Source organism: Schistocerca piceifrons, chromosome 8 (assembly GCF_021461385.2).
Source record: "Schistocerca piceifrons isolate TAMUIC-IGC-003096 chromosome 8, iqSchPice1.1, whole genome shotgun sequence".
In the NCBI taxonomy this organism is placed as follows: Eukaryota; Metazoa; Arthropoda; class Insecta; order Orthoptera; family Acrididae; genus Schistocerca; species Schistocerca piceifrons.
In genome coordinates, this window is record NC_060145.1 from 45,592,544 (window position 1) to 45,620,486 (window position 27,943).

The window sequence follows — 27,943 nt, forward strand, 5'->3', positions numbered from 1 at the left end:
TAAGATCTGCTTCAGAACTGTCAAATGTGATGGCTGCTATACAGGCACACTGTTTTACTGAATTGCCTTTTCCTCCCTGCATCTAGCCTCTGCAACCTTCACAATTGCAAAAAGTGTGTTCTTGTCAACACAGCTAACAGCTTTCTCAACATCTGCAAATGCTTTAAAAGTAGGTTTGACCTTCATCTGTATATCTTTTAAGGTAAGTCGTAAGGTGGTTCAGACGAGCGTGTGCCACGATTGTAGCCTCTCTCCGATGTCATTGGATGTCTACCCTGAGCAAACAGTAAAGGAAGCCAACGAAAGATTTGGAAATGGAATCAAAGTTCACACAGAAAAATATTGCAGTTTTCTGGTGGCCTCGCAATACCGTCAGAGACAGCAAAGGACTTGGAAGATGAGTTGAACGGTATGAATAGTATTCTGTAACGAGGTCATAAGATGAATATCAACAAAAGTAAAGCAAGGGTAATTGAATTTCATAGAATTAAATCAAGTGATACTTATGGAATTATGTTAGGAAATGAAACATTAAAAACAATGAAATTTTGCTATTTGGGCAGCAAAATAGCTAACGGTGACCGAGTTAAAGAGGTTACGAAATGCAGACTGACGGTAGCAAGAAAAGCGTTTCTGAAAATGAAGAATTTGTTAACTACGAATATAAATTGGTTAGGGAATTCATTATGGAGCATAGCCTTGTACGGAAGTGCAACGTGGACGATAAGGAGTTCAGACAAAAATAACATAGAAACATCTGAAATGTGGTGCTAGAGAAGAATTTTGTGGCACTAATTTACCTTCGCTGGAGTCGCTATTAATGAAAGCTCGCCATTTTATAAATACTGATTTTAAAAGAATGTAACTTTTACATTACAATTACGTAACCTGAACATCTGACCAATTTTGAAATCACCCTCACCTTTTTCGCCGACTGAAATACGACCGTAGCCAAATACACTCCGTTTCTCAGGGCGGAATTCTGTAAAGGCGTTTCGCGAGAGAATTTGCACCCACATGTAATTTTCACGCTTATGATTGTATTAGGCCACTCACGGCATTTATATAAAAAAAAGAACGGAAATGAAGTTAGCTACCGGCAGCGAAGAGAAGGGGGAGTGGCAGCGGACAAAAAGGAGGGCACGTTTTCGCAGCAGGCGCTTTTGTGCTGCTCAATAATATCAGCGGTAATTCTCTTCAGGCAGACGGCAGGCTATTCGGCCACCGGTGGTGCTTCGGCCTTCATAACATATTCATGAGCAGCTGCGAGTGTTTTATTTTTTCAGCCATTAGTTGTAATCGAATTTCCTCTCCGCTGGCGCTCTTCCAGCCACATGAAACAAACATCGCGATAACAGCATTGACCCGTTTGCGTGCAGAAAGAGATTTGTGGTCTTTCAACTGACGTTTCTCTCTCTCTCTCTCTCTCTCTCTCTCTCTCTCTCTCTCCCCTTTTCCCTCCGGAAGCCATATTAAGTGGATAAAAAAAGAAGAAAGAAGGAAAATATCAGCAAGGTTTCCTTCAGTGCAATCTCTGTGGCTTACGCTATCCAAACACAAACATGCACCGAGCGGGGTGGCGCAGTTGTTAGACACTGGACTCGCATTCGGGAGGACGACGGTTCAATCCCGCGTCCGGCCATCCTGATTTAGGTTTTCCGTGATTTCCCTAAATCACTCCAGGCAAATGCCGGGATGGTTCCTCTGAAAGGGCACGGCCGACTTCCTTCCCAATCCTTCCCTAATCCGATGAGACCGATGACCACGCTGTTTGGTCTCCTTCCTCAAACCAACCAACCAACCACAAACATGCACACACAATGTTCTCATCGTAATGTGTGTTGTGTAAATGGACATCTACTCAAGTTTTAATGGAGCATAGAATTCATAAAAAATTTGGATAGGTGCGTTTTCACTACCTCTGAGGTGTTCATATTTCCGGTTATGCAATCTGAATGTGTATTTATCGTCCATATGCAGTGTACTGTGTATCCACAGTAAATGCTCATCCTAGTGCGTGTGTATGTTTTGCGTTCCTTTTCCGTTAGTGGATTCTGTAAAAGAAAAAATGAATGTATACTTGATTACGTGCCATGTCATCATTTTGACTCTTCTGAGACACCTGTTTTATGTTTTTTTGGGCCACGGTGCAGCTTGGAGGTGCACTGTGTCCATAGACCACTGGCTTTAGGTGGTCTCGAAAGTAATTTTGCAGATGTTGAGGGGAAACGTGCAGGCCTTTAAGACAAATACGAAACAGAAGTACTGTACCTGCATTATTAAGTACAATGCAATGTTTCCTCGGACATGCATGCACTACAAAGAACTTTGCATGGTACTTCTTAATCATAGAGGCAATGCAACTTCGTATTTATTCGACAATACCAGTCCCTCGACTCTCAATAAATATGTCCTTCCTGGACGGGAATATACGTAATGTACGAGTGCATGTTGTGACACGTGGAACAACACATATGGAAGTTTGGGTCTAATAATGACTCGTTCACTGATAACTGAAGCGGTTAAGGCGGCCGTTCGCGTAAAGCGTGAAACTCGGGTTCGAATCACGGTCTGGCACACATTTTCATTGTCGTTGGTGGTTCATACTTGCAATTGCGAAATACATTTCCTGCATTACGACTAGGGCCAGGAATACAAGCATTAACGTCCAGTCGGTGACGAGGTCATTATAGACAGATTGAGGAAGGGTAGCGAAGGAAATCGGCTGTGCCCCTTTGAAGGAACCATTCCGGCATCAGTTTTATGTGGTTTAGGGAACCAAGGAAAACTTAAATCTCTACGGTCGGACCGGAACTTGAGCCGTCGTCCTCTCGAATACGAATCCGTTTGTAGGGTGTCTACATCGTAAGCAGTGGCAGTTTTGTTTGTGATATTTGCATATCCTGAGTACATTGATAAGGGAGCCTCTCTGGATTCCAGAGTTTATATTGCTGTCAGGTAGTCAGACACCGGCCACTTCTGCGCATTGATTGAATCCGATGTGTTGACTTTATATACAGGGTGATTCAAAAAGAATACCACAACTTTAGGAATTTAAAACTCTGCAACGACAAAAGGCAGAGCTAAGCACTATCTGTCGGCGATTTAAGGGAGCTATAAAGTTTCATTTAGTTGTACATTTTTGTTCGCTTGAGGCGCTGTTGACTAGGCGTCAGCGTCAGTTGATGCTAAGATGGCGACCGCTCAACAGAAAGCTTTTTGTGTTATTGAGTACGGCAGAAGTGAATCGACGACAGTTGTTCAGCGTGCATTTCGAACAAAGTATGGTGTTAAACCTCCTGATAGGTGGTGTATTAAACGTTGGTATAAACAGTTTACAGAGAATGGGTGTTTGTGCAAAGGGAAAAGTTCTGGACGATCGAGAACGAGTGATGAAAATGTAGCACGCATCCAGCAAGCATTTGTTCGCAGCCCAGGAATATCGACTCGCAGAGCTAGCAGAGAGCTGCAAATTCCACAATCAACTGTATGGAGAGTCCTACGAAAAAGGTTAGTTATGAAACCTTATCGTCTGAAATTGGTTCAAGCACTGTCTGCAGCTGATAACATTAAAATAATCGATTTCTGTGATTTTATCCTTGCTCAAATGGAAACAGATGAATCTTTCGTTTCAAAGATTGTGTTTAGTGATGAAGCAACTTTCCACACTAACGGGAAAGTCAACCGTCACACTGTCTGTATATGGGGCACTGAGAATCCGCGGGAAACAACTCAGTATGAACGTGACTCGCCTAAGGTGAACGTTTTCTGTGCCATTTCAGCAAATAAAGTTTTTGGTCCCTTTTTCTTCGAAGGTGCTACTGTAACTGGACTACAGTATCTGGAGGTGTTAGAGAATTGGTTGTTCCCTCAGCTCGAACAAGAAGCACAACAATTCAAATTTCAGCAGGATGGAGCGCCACCACATTGGCACTTATCTGTCCGTAACTACCTGAACGTCAACTACCCGAGGCGATGGATCGGCCGCCAGGCAGCCCGTGACAGAGCACTTCATCACTGGCCTCCACCACCTCTCCCAGCCACCATTGATGATTTGAAACGAGAAATAACAGCAGCTATCCAAACTGTTACGCCTGATATGCTACAGAGAGTGTGGAACGAGTTGGAGTATCGGGAGGGGGCCATATTGAACATCTCTGAACTTGTTTTTGAGTGAAAAAAAAAACCTTTTTAAATACTCTTTGTAATGATGTATAACAGAAGGTTATATTATGTTTCTTTCATTAAATACACATTTTTAAAGTTGTGGTATTCTTTTTGAATCACCCTGTATATACGACCATAAGGTATATAGCCCGTATATGTGTCTAAACGTTTATTACGGCAACATGTAGAAACTGGTAGTTTGGTAACAGTGTTTTCGCTTTTATATACCATATTAAACTGAAGAAATTGCAAAAAGGTGGGAACTTAAGAAGATGGGACCTGGATAAACTGGAAGAACCAGAGGTTGTACAGAGTTTCAGGGACAGCATAAGGGAACAATTGACAGGAATGGGGTAAAGAAATACAGTAGAAGAAGAATGGGTAGCTTTGAGGGATGAAGTAGTGAATGCAGGAGAGGATCAAGTAGGTAAAAAGACGAGGGCTAGGAGAAGTCCTTGGGTAACAGAAGAAATAATGAATTTAATTGATGAAAGGAGAAAATATAAAAATGCAGTAAATAAAGCAGGCAAAAAGGAATACAAACGTCTCAAAAATGATATCGACAGGAAGTGCAAAATGGCTAAGCAGAGATGGCTAGAGGACAAACGTAAGGATGTAGAGGCTTATCTCACTAGGGGTAAGATAGATACTGACTTCTGAAATTTTCCCGGCGTATTTCTTCTTCTAATAATTTCCGGGTATGCAGCCGGATCCCGTCGACATTCTGCCACGATATTTCGGCCCAGAGACGTCCGGCCATCATCAGGTGAGTACACAACTACTGAAGAGCCCAGGGGCAGTCGCGGTATTTATGCCGAATCTCGCGCAAGTGAAATGTACTGGCATCCTACAGCGCATGCGTCAGGTGTTGACATGCGCAGCATAGCCGAGTTGTACGTGCTGCCCTCGGTGGTGGAAATAAAGGTTCATCTAGTCATTGAGTATCGAATGACACTGTCGGTTCCGCTGTGATTGTATAATCCTGTTATTAAAATTATACAATCACAGCGGAATCGACAGTGTCATTCGATACTCAATGACTAGTTGAACCTTTATTTCCACCACCGAGGGCAGCACGTACAACTCGGCTATGCTGCGCATGTCAACACCTGACGCATGCGCTGTAGGATGCCAGTACATTTCACTTGCGCGAGATTCGGCATAAATACCGCGACTGCCCCTGGGCTCTTCAGTAGTTGTGTACTCACCTGATGATGGCCGGACGTCTCTGGGCCGAAATATCGTGGCAGAATGTCGACGGGATCCGGCTGCATACCCGGAAATTATTAGAAGAAGATAGATACTGCCTACAGGAAAATTAAAGAGACCTTTGGAGATAAGAGAACGACTTGTATGAATATCAAGAGCTCAGATGGAAACCCAGTTCTAAGCAAAGAAGGGAAAGCAGAAAGGTGGAAGGAGTATATAGAGGGTCTATACAAGGGCGATGTACTTGAGGACAATATTATGGAAATGGAAGAGGATGTAGATGAAGATGAAATGGGAGATACGATACTGCCTGAAGAGTTTGACAGAGCACTGAAAGACCTGAGTCGAAATAAGGCCCTGGGAGTAGACAACATTCCATTATAGCTACTGACGGCCTTGGGAGAGCCAGTCCTGACAAAACTCTACCATCAGGTGGGCAAGATGTATGAGACAGGCGAAATACCCTCAGACTTCAAGAAGAATACAATAATTCCAATCCCAAAGAAAGCAGGTGTTGACAGATGTGAAAATTACCGAACAATCAGTTTAATAAGCCACAGCTGCAAAATACTAACACGAATTCTTTACAGACGAATGGAAAAACTAGACGAAGCCGACCTCGGGGAAGATCATTTTGAATTCCGTAGAAATACTGGAACACTTTAGGCAATACTGACCTTACGACTTATCTTAGAAGAAAGATTAAGGAAAGGCAAACCTTCGTTTCTAGCATTTGTAGACTTAGAGAAAGCTTTTGACAATGTTGACTGGAATACTCTCTTTCAAATTCTAAAGGTGGCAGAGGTAAAATATAGGGAGCAAAAGGCTATTTATAATTTGTACAGATACCAGATGGCAGTTATAAGAGTCGAGGGACATGAAAGGGAAGCAGCGGTTGGCAAGGGAGTGAGACAGGGTTGTTGCCTCTCCCCGATGTTATTCAATCTGTATATTGAGCAAGCAGTAAAGGAAACAAAACAAAAATTCGGAGTAGGTATTAAATTCCATGGAGAAGAAATAAAAACTTTGAGGTTCGCCGATGACATTGTAATTCTGTCAGAGACAGCAAAGGACTTGGAAAGCAGTTGAATGGAATGGATAGCGTCTTGAAAGGAGGATATAAGATGAACATCAACAAAAGCAAAACGAGGATAATGGAATGTAGTCGAGTTAAGTCGGGTGATGCTGAGGGAATTAGATTAGGAAATGAGACGCTTAAAGTAGTAAAGGAGTTTTGCTATTTGGGGAGCAAAATAACTGATGATGGTCGAAGTAGAGAGGATATAAAATGTAGACTGGCACTGGCAAGGAAAGCGTTTCTGAAGAAGAGAAATTTGTTAACATCGAGTATAGATTTAAGTGTCAGGAAGTCATTTCTGAAAGTATTTGTATGGAGTGTAGCCATGTATGGAAGTGAAACATGGACGATAAATAGTTTGGACAAGAAGAGAATAGAAGCTTTCGAAATGTGCTGCTACAGAAGAATGCTGAAGATTAGATGGGTAGATCACATAACTAATGAGGAGGTATTGAATAGAAATGGGGAGAAGAGAGTTTGTGGCACAACTTGACTAGAAGAAGGCATCGGTTGGTAGGACATGTTCTGAGGCATCAAGGGGTCACAAATTTAGTATTGGAGGGCAGCGTGGAGGGTAAAAATCGTAGAGGGAGACCAAGAGATGAATACACTAAGCAGATTCAGAAGGATGTAGGTTGCAGTAGGTACTGGGAGATGAAGAAGCTTGCACAGGATAGAGTAGCATGGAGAGCTGCATCAACCCAGTCTCAGGACTGAATAACACAACAACAAGATATACCATATTTATAGAGTTGATATTGTATGTATTAAAACATACATATATTAAAGAAATAAATTCGTAGAACATGCCTGTATTAGTATTCGAAGCTGTGTCAAAATTTCAAAGCAATCGGTTAAGAGCTTACACGATTTAGAACAAATGAACATTAACATTAATTTTTATTTATATAGATGTCAAAAGCTGCAGTATAAGCATTCCGAGATGAGGCCGCCAAACCAGTACGGCCAAGTCAACAATCCGACTCATCCAATGATCGACCCAAAGTGCCCACGGACTGACTACTCGACAACAATATAAACTTTGGAATCCAGAGTGAACCGCTGTTAGCAAAAAGGAAAGTTGTATTTATGGCTAATTGCTGTGTTATTACAATACTACTACAGAATCTGAGTTTGCAACAAAAGTGGAGTAGTATATTCAAATTAGAGTAACAATGAACAGTAATGTATACATGTTCACATTTTTAATCCGGTTAATTAATATACAAATCAGTTATAACAGATTTTTAAAAATTCTTCTTTGAGCCCCAAATTGTTAGGTTCTTTACGTTCTGTCGCTGAGACCATTTCATATGAGTTATGTTTCCGTTGTTGCATATTATTATTATTATTATTATTATTATTATTATTATTATTATTATTATATTATGGACAAGAGGAACGTTGTGGAGAAGAATCAGTAAACTCTATCCATTCGCAAATTTTCAGTATAATTCATAAGTTATATTTGTAACTACATACAGATTTTGCAGACGACAGTTGGTCATTGTGACTTTTGATTGTTGATGAGGAATTCTTTCAGTGTGTTAGAGATAACTACTCTATTATATTATTATTAACCGATAGTCAAGTTCACTTTTAGAGTAATTACATCTCGAATATTGTATGAAATTTACACTGTTAATATTTTTATTCAAAAGTAATATAGTTACGGCACTCCTAGGCCACATAATACCGGCGACACTGCAAACAGAAAATTTCCTTTTGCATTCTAAGTAGTTCTTAAGATTTGTTTAGTGTGTTTAGGGAAGAGTGATACACATAGGAGCTCTAAACACGGAAGATTCATACAGTTACACCTAATGGCTATACACATTCACCAATTAGCATAATGTTACACCACACAGACTGTAACACAGATAGCAAAGCTAACACACGAAAAGAGCTTATGTAGCGCGTTACCACTGCGCTACAGCGCTCGGACGATGAATCCGAGGCCATTACGGTCCGGAGACCATCAAGTGAGGCCGTTCTAATCTGATGGTATTGTAGACGCTGACAGACACTCGTTTATTTCTCTCTCTTCAATCCTTCCGAAGCCAAGACTAAAACAAAGCTACAATTACGCCGGCACAATCTCCAGCTACTTACCAGATCCGTTACTACCTGCGAGAGTGTTCGCTAAACGACAGTGCGGAAATGTATAAAACGTCTTCCTGAGGTCAAGAAAAGAAGAAAGGAAACAGTTTAATGTACAGGGTTATTACAAATGATTGAAGTGATTTCACAGCTCTACAATAACTTTATTATTTGAGATATTTTCACAATGCTTTGCGCACACACACATACAAAAACTCAAAAAGCTTCTTTAGGCATTCACAAATGTTCGATATGTGCCCCTTTAGTGATTCGGCAGACATCAAGCCGATAATCAAGTTCCTCCCACACTCGGCGCAGCATGTCCCCATCAATGAGTTCGAAAGCATCGTTGATGCGAGCTCGCTGTTCTGGCACGTTTCTTGGTAGAGGAGGTTTAAACACTGAATCTTTCACATAACCCCACAGAAAGAAATCGCATGGGGTTAAGTCGGGAGAGCGTGGAGGCCATGACATGAATTGCTGATCATGATCTCCACCACGACCGATCCATCGGTTTTCCAATCTCCTGTTTAAGAAATGCCGAACATCATGATGGAAGTGCGGTGGAGAACCATCCTGTTGAAAGACGAATTTTCCAGTATGTCCAGATACACGTGTCCTGTAACGTTTTTTTCGCACAAGAAAAAGGGGCCGTAAACTTTAAACCGTGAGATTGCACAAAACACATTAACTTTTGGTGAATTGCGAATTTGCTGCACGAATGCGTGAGGATTCTCTACCGCCCAGATTCGCACATTGTGTCTGTTCACTTCACCATTAAGAAAAAATGTTGCTTCATCACTGAAAACAAGTTTCGCACTGAACGCATCCTCTTCCATGAGCTGTTGCAACCGCGCCGAAAATTCAAAGCGTTTGGCTTTGTCATCGGGTGTCAGGGCTTGTAGCAATTGTAAACGGTAAGGCTTCTGCTTTAGCCTTTTCCGTAAGATTTTCCAAACCGTCGGCTGTGGTACGTTTAGCTCCCTGCTTGCTTTATTCGTCGACTTCCGCGGGCTACGCGTGAAACTTGCCCGCACGCGTTCAACCCTTTCTCCGCTCACTGCAGGCCGACCCGTTGATTTCCCCTTACAGAGGCATCCAGAAGCTTTAAACTGCGCATACCATCGCCGAATGGAGTTAGCAGTTGGTGGATCTTTGTTGAACTTCGTCCTGAAGTGTCGTTGCACTGTTATGACTGACTGATGTGAGTGCATTTCAAGCACAACATACGCTTTCTCGGCTCCTGTCGCCATTTTGTCTCACTGCGCTCTCGAGCGCTCTGGCGGCAGAAACCTGAAGTGCGGCTTCAGCCGAACAAAACTTTATGAGTTTTTCTACGTATCTGTAGTGTGTCGTGGCCATATGTCAATGAATGGAGCTACAGTGAATTTATGAAATCGCTTCAATCATTTGTAATAGCCCTGTATAGCCACGTATTACTGAAATGGATAGTTGTGTCGAAACAGAAGCTTGCTTTAATTACTTCGTCAGTTTTTCAACAGAACGTCATATCTTTAACACACAATGCGAAGTCCTGTCTTCTTGTCGCAGAGACAGTTCCCAGCAACACGCTACAAACATGACTATGCATTCCTCATCTCAAAGTGAACCTCACCTGGCTCAAAAAGTAGTAATGAAAACAATATTTTATAACTGACTGGCCGCAGCTTCCGTCAGTCACGAAGCCTCGCAGCAGTGTCCAATCTGCTAGAGAGTGAACGGCGGGTAGACTGTAGGGCCTGTATTTGTTTCGCCTATGGGGTTATACTGGCTGTGACGTCACGCATATCGCTGCCGCGCGGACCCCTCTCCCGGTAATGCTCGCCGAATGATATCGGATGCAAATGTTGGCAACGCAAGCGCCGCTTGCTCGTTTGTTTACGTCAATTATTTCGTGCCGAAATTAGCCCACCGCACTGCTCGCGTACCCACGGCCTGTTGTCCAAATGCCAGGCGCCAGATCTGTTCGGTGGGTGGGGGGGGGGGGGGCGGGGAGGGGAGGCAAGGGGTCGCAAGCACACGCGTGATACGCACGCACGCATGTGAGCACACGGCGCGTCCAGATGACGCACGGCCAAGCGGGCCAGCGTTGTCACCGCCGGGCGACAGATGGGCATGTGTCAGCCACCGCGTGGGGACTGTTGGCAGGCCTGGTGCCTGTGACGCAAGCAGAACGCACTGGTCGCCAGGCGAGGTACAACGGTCAGCACTGGAAGACACGGGCGGTATGGCATACCTGAAGAAAGCTGTTGAGTTTCTTCTTCGTCAAATTCAGGCCGCTGTTAAGGCTAGAGCCGCTGTTACTCGGTATTTAGCGTGCTGTACCTTGGGGTCAGTAATTTTATTTTTTTTATCAGGTTCCGTGGGACTCTGCGAGCGAAAGCTACTTGACCATGGAAAGAATCATTTTATAGTTTACAGAACGCTGACTAGATACTTTATAAACAACAGAACTAAAGACTTAATAAGACATGAACAAAATTACCAGAGGGTTGTGGCGTTACTGAACTTTCAGCGAAGTGGCTGGTTTGATTGGAGCCGAACAAAACTATGACGCTTTTCGACACATTCGAATTACCACGAGCACCTTTGATTCGGGACGACGGCGCCACCTGCAGGCCGTTCCGTGAAGGAGTGTCCGGAGCGAGGAGAAACAAACAGTATGTAGTGAGCCAGGGCAGCACGGTTCCTCAGAGACTTGTTTGGCTGAGTCAGCAGATGGGGCTACAGGATGTATGCCAGGGCTGTGCTCTGCCTTGCCTACGGTCGCCGCAGTTGGGGGTTGAGTAGCGTTGGTATTAGACTCCGCATTGCCGCTCAGTGGTGATGTCCGAATCGGAAGCAACTGCGATGCTCTGGCGGAAATTTTAAATTTCTACGATGCGACATCACTTACGAATACAACAATGACGTGGACCAAAAATCAAACAATTTTACATCCATGTGTAGAACTATCGTAAAAAGTTTGCAGGATAAAGCCAGGATAGAAACCCAGCTGAAGTTTTATAAAAACAATAGCAGTACCCTTAACCACGCGACCGCTACGGCCGCAGGTTCGAAACTTGCCTCGGTCATCGATGTGTGTGATGTCCTTAGGTTAGTTAGGTTTAAGTAGTTCTAAGTTCTAGGGGACTGATGACCTCAGATGTTAAGTCCCATAGTGCTCAGAGCCATTTGAACCATTTTTGAGCAGTACTTTATTTATGGAAGTGAAGCATGGGCAACAATAACACACCAAGAAAGTCGAATAAAGGCTCAAGAAATGAGATTTCTAAGAAGAGTGGGAGAATGTACAAGGGTAGATCGTAAAAGAAATGAAATAAGAAAGATCTGGAAATACATAACATAAACCAAAAAATAAAGGGAAATAGGAGAAAGTGGCTGAAACATGTATATCGTATTGGCGGAGAAAGATTCCGGTAAATGCTCTAAATTATAAAAGCACTGGAAGAAGAAATTTAGGAAGACCATACCAAAGATGTATTATCGTAACCTAACTAACCTAAGGACATCACACACATCCATGCCCAAGGCTGGATTCGAAGCTGCGACCGTAGCAGGAATATTAAATATAGCGATACATTTCTCCTCTGACCTAAAGTGCTTGGTTCAGCTGAACTGTAAACAAGTGTTGTTCTTCCCCAGTTGGTGAATTCAGTAATTTTTATTTGAAGTTAGTTTCCGAACCCTACTGTTTGGTTAAACAAACTATTGATTCAGAGCCAAAGGCGTGGTCTCCGCTTTCTCACTGGACATTACTCACTTAAACATTGGGACTTGTTTATGAACATCTCCTCACCGTGGGGGATTGGCGTTAATGTCGAAAAGCCACCAAGCTTAAAAAGTCATAGATTTACACAAGTTCACTTTTTAAGTTTTCACATTTTCAGATTTTTATCTCATTATAAAATTTAAAATTTTTCGAATAAAATGATTATATATCACTTACAAACTCAAATGGGAAGTATTTTCTTTTATTTTTTTAAATATAATCTACACCGGTTGAAAATGTTAAAATTTTTACATGCATTACTTCAAGATCTAATAAAATCGGTAATTTTTTTATATAGAAGGCTGTGAATTGCTGTGTTATAAAGGTTAAATTACGTGTTTGTATTGGTAGCACTGTAAAAAACTGTATCGTATCGTTTTATAGTATAAACACGCGTTGTACGTCGATTGTGATGAAACCCTAAGAGGCAGGCTGACAGACAAAATTATTGATGAACTACAGCAGTATTAGGGATGGCCATCAGAAATAAAACTGAGGATTTGTAGAAAATGAAGCAGGCAGTATGGGCTACCTTCTCCCACAGACTGTCAACCGATGAAAAACCAGTACACCACCTGTGCCATCTTGGATCTGATTCATGGTGCAATGCCCAGCACTCTAACAGTTCATGCAGCCATAAACATTCCATCCCAGGAGCAGTCATGGATATCATAAAACCTATTTACAGAGACCTGGCAAATCCTGAATTACTGAAGAATTGTCTGCATGGTCAGACTCAAAATCCCAATGAATCATTCAATAATCTTGTATGGACTCTCTTACCAAAAAATGTTTTTGTTGGAATGAAGACACTAAAGTGGGGGGTCAGTGATGCTCTTATTGCGTTTAATGATGGCAACATTGGTAGGGTGAAAGTGCTACAGCATATGGGAATTAATTCTGGAGCAGACTGCATCAGAGAACTTGAACGGATGGACAAGGTTCACACTGATAAAGCAGAGTATGCAGCACAGTTGGCCACTAAGGAGTCCAGAAAGAAGAAAAGAAGAAAAAACTTGGAAAAAGATCAAGAGGATGATATACTGTGTCGTGCCGGGTGCTTCTGAGTGACTAAAAATAAAAAATTAAGCATATACTAAGTGAGTTACAGTCTTTTGAAACTTTAGAAGCCGTTCCTGAAAATTAACATTTTCTGTTGCATTTTTCCCTAAATCTCAGAAACCACTTCGAGTAAAGTACTGAAATTTTCAAGAAGTAGTAACATACATATCCTGAGTCTAGTGAACTAAAAGAAAAATATAATGTTATGTATAATTAAAATTATTTAGGATAAGGCACAAAAAAAGTACACAAAATTTCAGCAGTGGCTGAAGTGCAAATACTGAAGTTCAGCAGACTCAGAACGTACAGCTTAATGTCCTGTAAAAGTTTCATGTCAATGGCTACCTGGAATACAGGGAAGCCAAGTCACTAAATGTAACATTGTCGGGATAGGGCGTTCCAACTCTCCTTAAGGCTTACTGTACTGACTAATCTAATATTAGGAACGCAGTGATGTCAAGAAATTTTATGATCGTATTTCAAGAAACATTTTTTTAATTCTTGCCGTCTTCAATATTGTCAGTTATTTTGTATTTATTGTTTTGCCGAGATGCTTGAGAAGGTAAGTCGAACTCATTACGATAGTGATTTGATGAAGTATAATCTTAAATTATTTAGTTGTTGGGCTCATTAAATGTTCGGTTTGCCCTGTGTGAGTACCGTGTGATGACGGCCCGGATATCCGCGCGGTCTAACGCGCTGCTTCCCCAGCGGAAAGACTGCCGGTCCCCGGCACGAATCCACCTGGCGGATTAGTGTCGAGGTCCGATGTGCCGGCCAGCATGTGGATGGTTTTTAAGGCGGTTTTCCATCTGCAAATGTGGAAATGTGTGTGAAATCTTATGGGACTTAACAACTAAGGTTATCAGTCCCTAAGCTTACACACTACTTAACCTAAATTATCCTAAGGACAAACACACACACACACACACACACACACACACACACACACACACACACACACCCATGCCCGAGGGAGGACCCGAACCTCCGCCGGGACCAGCCGCACAGACCATGACTGCAGCGCCTTACACCGCTCGGCTAATTCCGCGCGGCTTTTCCATCTACCTCGGCGAATGTGGGCTGGTTCCCCTTATTCCATCTCAGTTACACTATGTCGGCGATTGCTGCGTAAACACTGTCTCCAGGTACGCGTACACCATAATTACTCTACCATGCAAAAAATTGGGGTTACATTCACCTGGTATGAGACGTTCCCTGGGCGGGGCCGAACCGCACAGTTACCCTGGGTTGAATACATTATGGGAGTGAACAGTGATCAATGTGTTACAAATATTTACTATCAAAAACAGTCTTGATTTATTTATTACGGTGACCGATATTCAAAAGCAGTAAAGTATTTTATAAAATCCAACATCAGCTGTTAATTGCCCCATGAGTGATCTACCGGTTTCGGTTATTGTGAATGTGTGAAATCTTACACACAACTTCAACTAAATTATCCTAAGGACAAACACACACACACCCATGCCCGAGGGAGGAGTCGAACCTCCCCCGGGACCAGCCGTACAGTCCATGACTGCAGCACCCTAGACCGCTCGGCTAATCCCGCGCGTTGTTTTCGGTTATTAACCATCATATGTTGTACCTTACATCCTGGATGATTGTTAACAACCGAAACCGATAGATGACTAATGGGACAATAATCAGGTGATGGTTGAAATGCACTTTATATATAAAAAAAAGTTACTACTCAATTGTTGGAGCGAGCGAACACACATTCGAGATGATCGACGGGTCACAATCAGACACCTCTCAGCTCAACTGTACGTTTCTGTTGGTGGCGCTGATACTCTAGTCCACCAACTGGGGTATTCAATGGTGTGTGTGCCCGCTGACAGAAGATCAGAAAGAGCAACGAAGGATAATCTGTGCGGATTTACTTCCGTGTTACGAGGCTGATCGTGACAATTTTTTGTCGACCATCGTTATAGGTGGTGAAATAAGGGTTCATTACTTCGAACTGGAAACAAAACGGCAATCCGTGGAGTAGCGCCACACTATCTCTCCTGCGGGGAAAAGGTTCAAAGCCGCACACTCAGACGGTAAAGTCACTTCTCCTTCTCGCAGACAACGCAAGGCCTGCACACCAGAGGGCAGTTCACACAACTTCGCTGGACTGTTCTTCCTCATTCACCCTACAGCCAGGATCTCGCACTTTCCGACCTCCATCTGTTTGGCCCAGCGGAGGACGCACGCCGCGGGATGCAGTACACGGATGACGGGAAGGTTATTGGTGCAGCGAGACGATGTCTCCCACGTCGACCAGTAGAGTGGTACAAGCTGGTATACCGGCCCTCCCAGTACGGTGGATTTAGGCTGTCGCCTTGAAGGGAGATACTGTTGAAAAATAGGTTTTTGTATTTGCCTTCAGGAAGAAAAAATGTGTTGTACTACTTACTGAACGTCCCTTGTGTAACACCATGGGTGAAGATGGAGCAAAAGTAAGAAAAGTAAACAAACCACCTCATTTCAGTGATCATTCTTACAGTGAGCAATGCAGTATTTTCTGCGGACGATCTGGAACGTGATACTTCCAAGAAGGGCTTCCATTCCTACACTTACTACAACGCATTTTAACAGTCAACTTCACTGTCTGTTAGTCCGCACCCGGTAGCTGAATGGTCAGCGTGACGGATTGTCAATCCTCTGGGCCCGGCTTCGATTCCCGGCTGGGTCGCGGAATTTTCTCCGCCCAGGGACTGGCTGTTGTGCCGTCCACCTCATTATCCTCTCATCCTCTTCGACTGCAGGTCGCCGAAGTGGCGTCAAATTGAAAGGCCGGCACCCGGCGAACGGTCTGCCCGACGGGGGGCCCTAGCCATACGATTAAATAAATAAATAAATAAACTGTCTATTAGACCACCTTAAGTTTTGCTTTACCTGGAGTTCCGTGTTAGCAACTGTATACACGGCATTTTCTTTTTGTTTTTAGTTAAGCGTTCATCTGCTCTCTGAAAGCCACGTGCTGACGTTAGTTCAAATGGCTCTAAACTTAACATCTAAGGTCATCAGTCCCCTAGACTTAGAACTACTTGAACCTGACTAACCTAAGGACATCACACACATCCATTCCCGAGGCAGGATTCGAACCTGCGACCGTAGCGGTCGCGCAGTTCCGGACTGAAGCGCCTAGAACCGCCCGGCCACAGCGCTGACGTTAGTGTTTATCACACTAGAAACACGCGTTCGACAAAAATATGGAAACACCGTTAGAATCACAAGCTTGAACATAAATACAGATGCTATCCATGCCTGAAGGTTGGTATTCGACCATCAATGGCACACTTTCTATGTCCTCAATACACTGCAAGTGTCAGTCGTGGTTAGAACAGTTTTCTGTGTAGTTGTGAGCCCATTACGTCGGAGCTAAGTGAATTCGAACGTGGGCAAACTGCTTGTGCTTTCGTAATCAATAGAGCCCAAGTGTTTGGTGTTTCAAGAGGCACAGCATCGAACATCTATACCGCATATAAGGATAGCAGAGAAACACCATCCGCTAAGCCACAATTGGACCAAGTGTGTGTTGATAACTTAATGAAGACCCTAAGCTGTCGACAGGCGTTGATATACATCAACGGGGACAGTTGAAAATGTGTGCCCCGACCGGGACTCGAACCCGGGATTCCTGCTTTCATGGCAGACGCTCTATCCATCTGAGCCACCGAGGGCACAGAGGATAGTGCGTTTGCAGGGATTTATCCCATGAACGCTCCTCGAGAGACCCACATTCCCGACTTAATGTCCACACACTACATTCGTAGTGCCCCTGCCCATTACACTCATTACTCGCGGCAGACAATCTTACCGAGTCCCGTACGAGTTCGGGCAATGCGTGTGCATACAGCTCAGAAGAAGAAGGTCAATGGCCGGTTAGGCTTAACGATATGACGATGGTATCTGTTCTTTTGGACATGTCCGAAAGAACAGATACCATATTCATAAAGGGTGTGTTGAGTGATCGTGACAAACAATTAAAGAGGATTGTGACGTCATATCAGAAGACGACACTGCAAAGGTCACTGAAGAACTGAATGTCGCAAACGCGAACCGTATCAGCACCAAGACAACATTAAAAGAGCTCCATAATCGGGGAACTGTGGGGCGAGCTAGAATTACTAAGCCACTAAGGTCATTTGGTCGCACGAATGTTGTTTCAATTTCTGGCCGCGATTGAGTCCCAGAGTGAAACATTTCGGGGGTTCGGCGATGATTTGGGCAGCCGTATCGTGATATTCAATGGCGCCATGGGTAGTCTCCAAGGTCGCATTACTGACACGGATTATGTAACCACTTTGGCTGATCAGGTCTATCCCACGGTACAATGCTTGTTCCACAGTAGTGACGATAGGGCACCTGTTCACACAGTTCTCATAGTCCAGAATTGTTTTTGTGAGCACTAGGACGAATTGTTGCATCTCCGTGGCCACTACAGTTATCAAACACCAGTGTTACTGGGCTTTCGTGATCTACTTTGTAGAGAAGGGTGTGCGAGCGCTAGCTACCTGAACGTGCCACTATTTTTTCGCTAAAAAAACGGTACAAGATCCACTTTACGAACATACGGGATGTGTCTTTGTCTATTCCGAGACGAGTGGAAGCTGTTTTGAATGCCTACGGGCTCCCTACACCTTATTAGGCATGGTAATGTGTTGTGTTGTGCTTGTAATGATTCCACATTTTGTCTGATCTCTGCGCTGTATTACTTTCAGTGTGCTTCACAGTGGCACTTGAGTCATATGCAAAGAGAAATTTTTTTTTTGAGTCCTCTGTCTTGATTGGTGGTAGGTCACTGATATGTATCCAGAAAACAAATGGATTCAGAACAGAACTCTATGTACCACTCCATTGTCCAGTGTTTTTACGCATATGAAGATGACGGGCTTAATTTCAATAAGCTACTCTGAATTGCGAATGCATTAGGTGGAACACTCGAATAGGACACCTCCCAATTAGCATTATGTGGACGGAAATGGTGTTAACAGAATCAAACCTAAGCTACGAACTTGTGCTAGAGAATGGTCTGCTGAGGAATTACGCTGTGGGTCAGAGCTGCTCTCCAACAACTAAACGCGAAATCAGACCAGAGGCAGGTAAGCCTGGCCAGGAAATCGGCGGACCGCCTGTGCACTCAAACAAATGGATGACCGGATTGGCTGTTAGCTCGCTCGCCGCATTCGCTTCGGTGCGGCACCTAAAATCGCCCGCCCTCATCGCGCGCTAACTCCCGTGGCCGCCTCTCTCGGCGATAAACAGGCAAGTTTTCGCTTGGCACGCAATACCGGAAGGCTGGCTGTTTGTTTAGGCCAACGGCGGAGCGCTAATTTCAAGCGGGAATCAATGTTTCCCACCTGCTCGTTAAAACAGCGATACGTAGCGCGCCGAAGTTCACCGCACGTCGAAGCGATGGCGCGGGCTCGCCCGGCGCATGCAACCTGCACATCAGTGATGCTGTGCGGGTCTGTCTACCAGTCAGGCTGCCAAGTTTCGCTGAAGCCACCACTGTCACAAAAACTAGGCCTAGTTTACACGGAGACACTACGCAACCAAACTGAACCATCCAGCTCTTACAACGCGAAACTGTCATTCGCTTGTGTTAAAAAAACTAGGTGACGTTTCAATAAATGCGACAAGTGTGAAACCGCGAAAACTGTTTGCTTATGGACAATTCCGCTAGGCACAGTTGCTTGCTTGACGTTAATGATAAAATGCAGCGCAGTATTGCACTAGAGACTGTTCTTCGTAATACCAACATCGAAGAATTGACATCAGATTCATTAACGAATCCTCCATCCATGATATATCAGGACATTAGCCTGCTTTGTTTCTCTTGTCTATATGCAAGTTTGGCTAAGCTGTGCTATGTTACTGACGCCGGTGAATGTATACATTGCAAACTATGGTCATTTAGAATCGTGTTATCCTGTGTTACCTGATGGACTGCCATCACTGAGTGTAAATTTAACAACATTCAGTGTGTCAGTTGCTTATAAGATTTACTTTGACTTATGTATTTTACTAATCTCTTTTATTTAAACTGAGGTTCTGCCTCACTTTACGCAGGGATTGTTTGCAGTAATTGGTGCAATCGTTAACCCGATATTTAAACTTTTATTTTTTTAAGGCAGCTTATTTCTTTAATTTGCTTCCTGCCTTAATGTAATTTAGTAAACAGTGAAGGGGTTGCGCAACTTCCAAGTAATAGCATTTTGTATTGTTTAAATTATTGTACATTTTGAGGGTTATGTGCTTATAAAATTTCTACGGGAAGCTATTTGTACTGTTTTAAATGACTGTACGTCTTGGGGGGTCTTTATTTATGCTTACTGAAAAATTGTTATTCTGTGTGTGTAACTATGTCATCCCTTGTTTGGGTAGTCAGTTTAATGCTTGGAAATTGTGTCACTTAATAAAAAATGGTTAAATGTGGAATGCTGTTAGGCAACCCTCATGAATCCAGCACCGCCTCTTCCTCTACTGTTACAAATTTAGTCATCTACTTTTATCTGTCGTTGGCGAACCTTTTCTACCACATGTATTTTTTAAAAGATGAAATTCATACAGTGTAGGGTTTGAGAAATCACTTGATGTGATGATGTACTGTGGAGTAAATGCTCGAGCGTCACATTTATTACTGAATGACTTTTCATTCTACAGCGGAATGTGAGATGATCTGAAATGTCCTGGCACATTAATGGTTCAAATGGCTCTAAGCACTATGGGACTTAACATTTAACGTCATCAGTCCCCTAGACTTACAACTACTTAAACCTAACTAACCTATGGACATCACACTTATCCATGCCCGAGGCAGGATTCGAACCTGCGACCATAGCAGCAGTGCGGTTCCGGACTGAAGAGCTTCCGTTCGGCCACAGCGGTCGGCCATGGCAAATTAAATCACGACCTTTGCTCTCTTGGTAACTCAAACTGGATTAATCAGCTTCATCGAATTCATCGATAAACAGTTCTAAACTATGGGAAATTGTGTGTCTCAGTGGATACCCCCGTCATTCAGTTCAAACACTAAAAAGAATACACTAAAAAACTGATATCTCAATTAGTACTGGAAGGACAAAGAATACTGAATCAACAGCTACTTAAGGACCAAGACAAATGTGTGGCATTTCGCATATATTATTTAATATATACATTGACCAATCGTTGAAGAGTGTGAAACAGAGGTCAGCCCCTGGAGAAAAAAATCACCATGCATCAGTAAATGTTTTATTGTTTGCGGATGAATTTACAGTTTAAAAAAAAAGAGAGGATGTTATTCAGAGAAGTGTGTATAGACTTGAACAAAGTGTCATAGAATATAACGTAGAAATTTCGGTACGTAACACCAGAGTAATTGAATTTCAGGGAAAATACGCAGTCCGTTCAAAGACAATTATCAACAGAAAAGCCGTGAAACAAATCTCTCATTTTTTATATCTAGGGACAGATATATTTTAAAATAAAGGTGGAGATATAAAAACTAAGACAATGTTCTGAAGACACATCTGATAGTATAAACACAACGTTGAATAGCAAGAGAAGAAAGTTACTGGATATAAGGTCCGCCTTTTACGCAGAACGCTTTTTCCCATACGATGCATTCATGTTTCAGCATCTCTGTGCCATCATAAGTGCGTTTTCCTGTATTTAAATCTGTGAAATGTGAACCTACTACCTCCACCTCCTTTTTCTGGTGCTGGTGATATGTTATTCACTGATTTGTTTTTTATAGTCTGAAATTACATTATGAGCTAGACAGCATAACAGGCAGATTTTATAGTCAATCCAAGTGACGAATATTTCATCGCCTAGCCATGCATCCCCCAGCAATCTCTAGTAAATACAGGAAACAGTCCTCAATTACAGTTTAATTTAAACTGTCTAGCTCCATAATGTATTTCTAGACTATATGAAACACTCTGTGAATGGCGTATTATCTGCACCAGGGACAGAAAAAAGGAAAGCGGAGCTTATAAGCTCACATTTTAAAACACGGTTTAGGGCGGACCTTATATCAAACAATTTTAGTTGCAAACACACCAAGTGCGAGAACAGCAAATCCAAAATATGAGTAAGACAAGAAAGAACACCAAAATATAAATATATACAGTAATGGCAACACCAGTTTTAATGTACAGGTGTAGGAGTTGGTTAGTATCTAAGCAGAAGGAAATGAGTAAGATGCAAAACAGCGGAAAATAATTTTTTCCGAAAGAATAAAGGATGTTCAAGATTAGAAATAACACGTAACGAAAATATGAGGACAAGACTGAATGTTTATAATAATGGGAAAATAGTGGATGAATACAGGAAAAAATGGAAAAGAGTAAGAAATGAAGATAAGGATTTATAATCACAGTAAGAAGAGATCCTGTAAGACAAGCAAAGATGGGAACAACTATAAATGTGGAGTAGGAACAGATATTCTACTTAGACTATGAAGTGGTGGTGGTGATGGTGGTGATACGTAATGATGAGGGACAATAATGAGGGAACATGAAGAGAGTGGTGGTGATGATGAAGAGGAAGAGGGTGATGATGAAGAGGAAGAGGGTGATGATGATGAAGAGGGTGGTGGTGGTGAAGAGGAAGAGGGTGGTGGTGATGATGAGGAAGTGGGTGATGATGAAGAGAGTGATGAGGACTAATGATGGATGATGAAGGATGATGATGATGATGATGATGATGATGATGATGATGACAATGACAAGAAAAAGCAGAAAAAATCTTTGTCTGTGCAGCTGAGTATATGCTGATTGGAAACTTATCAGAAGATTAGGTAGGAGAGAAACATCGGCGGGAACAAATCTCTGAGTGCGGGTCGTGAGCCGTAACTGCGGAGCAGGTTCGAATCCCCATCTGGCACAAAGTTCTAATTTACCAGGAAGCTTCAAGCCAAAGGTGTTTATTGTTCGCCTCAACAGGGGGATGACGGAGTAACACGGAACGGCTGCGCCTGGAAGCGCCATCGTAGCTCAAAGAAGAGGTCCAGTAGCCACCGGCTAAGCAGAGGACGGCAGGCCCTCCCACGCCTCGGGCAGCCTGGAGCTGCTACGTTCGCAGCGACGCCGTCGGGACGGCACGTCGCGCCGCGGCGTCGCTTTAATAACTCGTCGCCGCCCCGCCTGAGGGCTCCACGGTCGCCAAGGCAGCGGTGCCCTTCCGCCCCCCCCCCCCCTCTCTTTCCTTGCGCCGTTTAATTGAACATTAAAATTCGTTGAAATTACGCAGCTAGCTCCACCACCCCAGCCCGCGTGCCAGTAGGGCTGCTGGCACAGGCGAGCGAGGCGAGACGAGTAATTTCATTTTAATTTAAATTATGATCCGCGATTGTGCCTCCGAAAGCCTGCGGGGTCAGAGCTGTCGTCGCCGCTGCTGGGAGCTAGAGAGAGAGAGAGAGAGAGAGAGAGAGAGAGAGAGAGAGAGAGAGAAAGTGGGTGAGGGACGGAGTGGTGAGGGGGTGGAGAGAGAGGGGGCGTCGTGGAGGCGGGCTTATAATGAAGTCGTGCCGGCGGCTGACGGCTGAGGACACTGAGTCAAATCTGCATAAAGGCGGGACAAGCGGCGACTCCCAGGGGCGCCTTCTGGCTGGCTGGCGACGTAAACTGTGTGTGGCCCCCCCACTGGTTACTCAGCCGCCACTGGCGACAAACCTTGACCACATTGTCTGATACTTAAGATGCCAGCTCGCATTTTCAGTAATGTACAACAATTAAAATTTTTTTGCATGTAAATAAACATTTAAGTTCGTCCCTTGGACGCAGTCTGCCTTCTGATGTACACGGGCTGTACCGAAACGTGGAAACTCCTGGGAGAAATGCTTGCTAGGACATAGGAGGTGGATTAAATAAGTAATGTAATACTTCTTGTTCCAAAAGCAGGTTGGTTTTATTTGGGGTTCCAATACAGCATGTTATTTGCCACTCTTTTGGCTGCAAAACCCAATCTTTCAATATAATCTCCGTTCAATGCGATGGCCTTACGCCACCTCACTGGCAGCGCTTTAATTGCCGCATGGTACCTCTCCAATGGTCGACGTCGAAGGCAACGTATTCTACATCTAAATCTACATTTATACTCCGCAAGCCACCCAACGGTGTGTGGCGGAGGGCACCTTACGTGCCACTGTCATTACCTCCCTTTCCTGTTCCAGTCGCGTATGGTTCGCGGGAAGCACGACTGCCGGAAAGCCTCCGTGCACGCTCGAATCTCTCTAATTTTACATTCGTGATCTCCTCGGGAGGTATAAGTAGGGGGGAAGCAATGTATTCGATACCTCATCCAGAAACGCACCCTCTCGAAACCTGGACAGCAAGCTGCACCACGATGCAGAGCGTCTCTCTTGCAGAGTCTGCCACTTGAGTTTGCTAAACATCTCCGTAACGCTATCACGCTAACCAGATAACCCTGTGACGAAACGCGCCGCTCTTCTTTGGATCTTCTCTACCTCCTCTGTCAACCGCTATCATAAAATCATACAATAAAGGATCCTCCTCTCTATGTATTCGCAATACATTACATATGTCTATGTTAAGGGTCAGTTGCCACTCCCTGCACCAAGTGCCTATCCGCTGCAGTTCTTCCTGCATTTCGCTGCAATTTTCTAATGCTGCAACTTCTCTGTATACTACAGCATCATCCGTGAAAAGCCGCGTGGAACTTCCGACACTATCTACATTTATATATATTGTGGAAAGCAATGGTCCCATAACATTCCCCTGTGGCACGCCAGAGGTTACTTTAACGTCTGTACACGTCTCCCCATTGAGAACAACATGCTGTGTTCTATTTGCTAAAAACTCTTCAATCCAGCCACACAGCTGGTCTGATGTTCCGGCTCTTACTTTGTTTATCAGGCGACCGTGCGGAACTGTATCGAACGCCTTCCGGAAGCCAAGGAAAATGGCATCTACCTGGGAGTCTGTATCTAATATTTTCTGGGTCTCAAGAACAAATAAAGCGAGTTGGGTCTCACATGATCGCTGTTTCCGGAATCCATGTTGATTCCTACACAGTGGATTCTGGGTTTCCAGAAATGACATGATACGGAGCAAAAACATGTTCTAAAATTCTAGAACAGATCGATGTCAGATATAGTTTTGCGCATCTGCTCGACGATCCTTCTTGAAAACTGGAACTACCTGTGCTATTTTCCAATCATTTGGAACCTTCTGTTCCTCTAGAGACTTGCGGTACACGGCTGTTAGAAGGGGGCAAGTTCCTTCGCGTACTCTGTGTAGAATCGAATTGATATCCCGTCAGTGGCCTTTCCTCTGTTGAGTGATTTCAGTTGCTTTTCTATTCCTTGGACACTTATTTCTATGTCAGCCATTTTTTCGTTCGTGCGAGGATTTAGAGAAGGAATTGGCGCGTACTGCTTCCCGCTGAATGCGTCCTTCTTTGTGCGAAACAGATGGAATTAGAAGGTGCGAGAAGAGGGCTGTAGATGCGGAAGAACAGTCCAATGAACTTTTTTGAGCTGCATTGCCTCGTCCTTTATGTATCTGAGCTCAGTAGACTTAACTTAGCTTAAGAGGGGGGATACTGTATAAGAAACTAACCATGAAGAATATGGAAAGAATGCATTGAGAAGATATATGAATAAGTTGATGGAATTCGAAGGTGCGAGAACAGAGCTGTAGATGAGAAAGAACAGTCCAATGAACTTTTTTGAGCTCCTTTCTGGTTCTTAGACTTGTGAGAGGCCTTACGTTGTCTTGGAGAAGAAGTTCGTTTGCACTGTTGTACCGACGAACACGCTGATGTCGTTTCTTAAGTTGCCTGAGCGGTAGAACAATACACTTCAGAGTTCGTTGCACCATGAGGAAAGGCGCCAAACAGAATAGCTCCTCCAGAGTCCCGGGAAGTCGTCGCCATTACCCTTACCGGCTGATGATGTGGCTTTGAACTATTTCTTTGGAGGACAGATGATGGGGCTTTACTTCATCGATTGCTGTTTCGCTTCGGGTTCGAAGTAATGAAACTACGTTTCATCGCCTGTGACGATGTTCGACGAAAAATTGTTGCGATCAGTCCCTTTATGGTCGGGCGGCAAGGAAACCAGTGGGTACACGCACTTGAGTCCCCCAGCTAGTGGGCCATAGTGTGAGCACTGCCAACAGAGGCGTCCAGCAGTGCAGGTTCTTTCCTAACACATGGTGCAATAACAGAACAAACTTAGAAAGGCTGGTTATGTAGTTTCAGTTATCGCATCGAAACAATTTACTTTACATATTTATTTGTTATTTGCATGTAAGTAAGTGTCAACGATGTTGGTACACACTGAATTCCTAGCGCCACAATATTTTACTTTCTCGCAGTTGTCTTTCTTGATCGCATTTTATTATATAAAGCACAGTCTAATGTGTTTTGGCCATGTGCTATATGCAGATGGTTTTAAAAGAACTGAGAGCGCAACAAATTGATATACATGCTAGTTAAAGAACATTCAATCATCACTAAATAATAAAACAAGTGAGAAGTGATACGTGAAAACAGTAACTATTTTAACAGCGATTCAGGGAACAGTACAGTGGACGCCTCGCCGGGTCTGAATTCGGCAGACAGCAGAAACAGATAATACTGCGTATTACACGATAAATTGCGATCGAGGTGGACAGTTATCAGTAAAGTGCAAGATATGATCGCTGACTCGCATTCAGGCCTCATGTAGCATGCACCAGAGGTAACGTGTCAGCTCTACTATAATATATTTGTCCAATGAATACCCGTTTACCATCTGCATTTCTTCTTGGTGTAGCAATTTTAATGTCCAGTAGTGTATATAAGTGTGTACTTACCTTGAGACAGTTGGATAGATTCATGTTTCGGTAAGTTTGTAAGGTGTGCGATAACTCGGCACGATAACGGAATAGAATGCAGGTCTAGAAATGGAGGCGGTGGCGCGGCATTTGAGAAGGGAGTATGGGGTTGGGGTTGGTGTTGGTTGGTGGTCATCTCTGGCGCCAGTAATCCTAGTGCTGGCGCCAGCTTTTGGGAACAAGTGTGTGGCCTGTTCGGCAGAAGCGACGGCCACGTGTTTTCGGTCGGAACGATGCCAGCCGGATACGGTTGACAGTAGTGGCGGCAGCGTAGCGAGAGAGAGAGAGAGAGATGGTGGGGGGGGGGGGAGGGGGGCTATGAAGCAGGGTGGGTGGGGAGGTGGAACGAATGCAGAAATCCAGGCACCGCCATTGTGTACACGTCAAGCGACTCTGGCGCAGAGCTGATAACCGGCCCCCACCCGAACTCCAAGTGGGCCACGCTGAATGGGCACCGCCGTTTAGAGGCACGGAGGGGAGGGAGAATAGATAGGAGAGGGGGAGGGGAGATTGCGGCGGCACGGCAAACACGCAGAAAGCCGTCCAACGGAGAACAACGGCCGGTTTATCCCCGGCCCATCATCGCCAGATACAATTCCCAGAGAGGCGGCCTCGCCGCTGCACGCCCAAAGCCGAGCTGCACACTGCAGCGACGCTTTTTTGATATTATTACTATTATTTCTAACGCATGTCCAGCAGCGCGCAGGGAACATACACCGTCCGCAGTCACCGCAATAAAAATTCGACCAAAGGGGGATTCGTTAGTCTACCTGTCCTGTATCTGCGTACCACTATCTCCATTTCTTTCTATGACTGCCACCTCCCCCACCTTCCACATTTTTTTTTGTTTTATCAAGGTGTAGTCGGAAGATATGTACGGGTAAATGTTTCCTTTGTTATCTCGTTCTGTTTGTGTTCCATTCGCATTCGCTGCGGACGCAACGCCGCTACTGTGCGAGTTCCTACGTGAATAACAAGCAGCGGAAGTGAACCGCTGAGAGATGGAAACAGAAGATTGCTGAATACTACACGGCGTTGGAGCAGCTGGCTTTTCGCAACTTACTTCATTTTCAACTCACACCTGCAAAAACAGAAACAGTGTCTCACATGAATGCTACAACGCCATATGTGGATTTGAGCGTTTTAAACGACTTTTTTTTTTTTTTTTTTGCTTTATCCGGTTAGGTTCCCATGGAATGCCAACGTGAAGAGCTCTCTGGTGGGAAGTGAAGTGCTCTTCAGAGCTCGGTCGCTGCTATAATACATAGGGGACCCAAAACTCCGTTATCATTTGAAAACGCGTTAATTCACGGAATAATGTAATTAGAGAGGTAAAAACTGACGCTGTAATACGACACTATCATATTAGCATAATTGTCACAAAAAGAGGAAGTAAAATTTTGAGTAGTGGCAACTCGTTCCGAGCTGCAGACGCAAGGAGACAAGTGTGTGCTCCTGACACCTATCGGTCTCAAACATGAGTTACACAAGAGTAAGCTACCACCATCTGGCGGCAACTGGGTGAACGAAACCACAGAGTGATAAAATGGTTCAAATGGCTCTAAGCACTATGGGACTTAACATCTATGGTCATCAGTCCCCTAGAACTTAGAACTACTTAAACCTAACTAACCTAAGGACATCACACACACCCATGCCCGAGGCAGGATTCGAACCTGCGACCGTAGCAGTCGCGCGGTTCCGGACTGAGCG

The 27,943-nt window shown here is 43.9% G+C and overlaps 1 non-coding gene across 1 annotated transcript; it reads right to left on the reverse strand.

The window, feature by feature from the left end:
• Window positions 1-17,007: 17,007 nt before the first annotated feature.
• On the reverse strand, window positions 17,008-17,081 carry Trnas-uga. Its single transcript has one exon. It is a non-coding gene; the product is annotated as a tRNA-Ser (tRNA).
• Window positions 17,082-27,943: the final 10,862 nt, after the last annotated feature.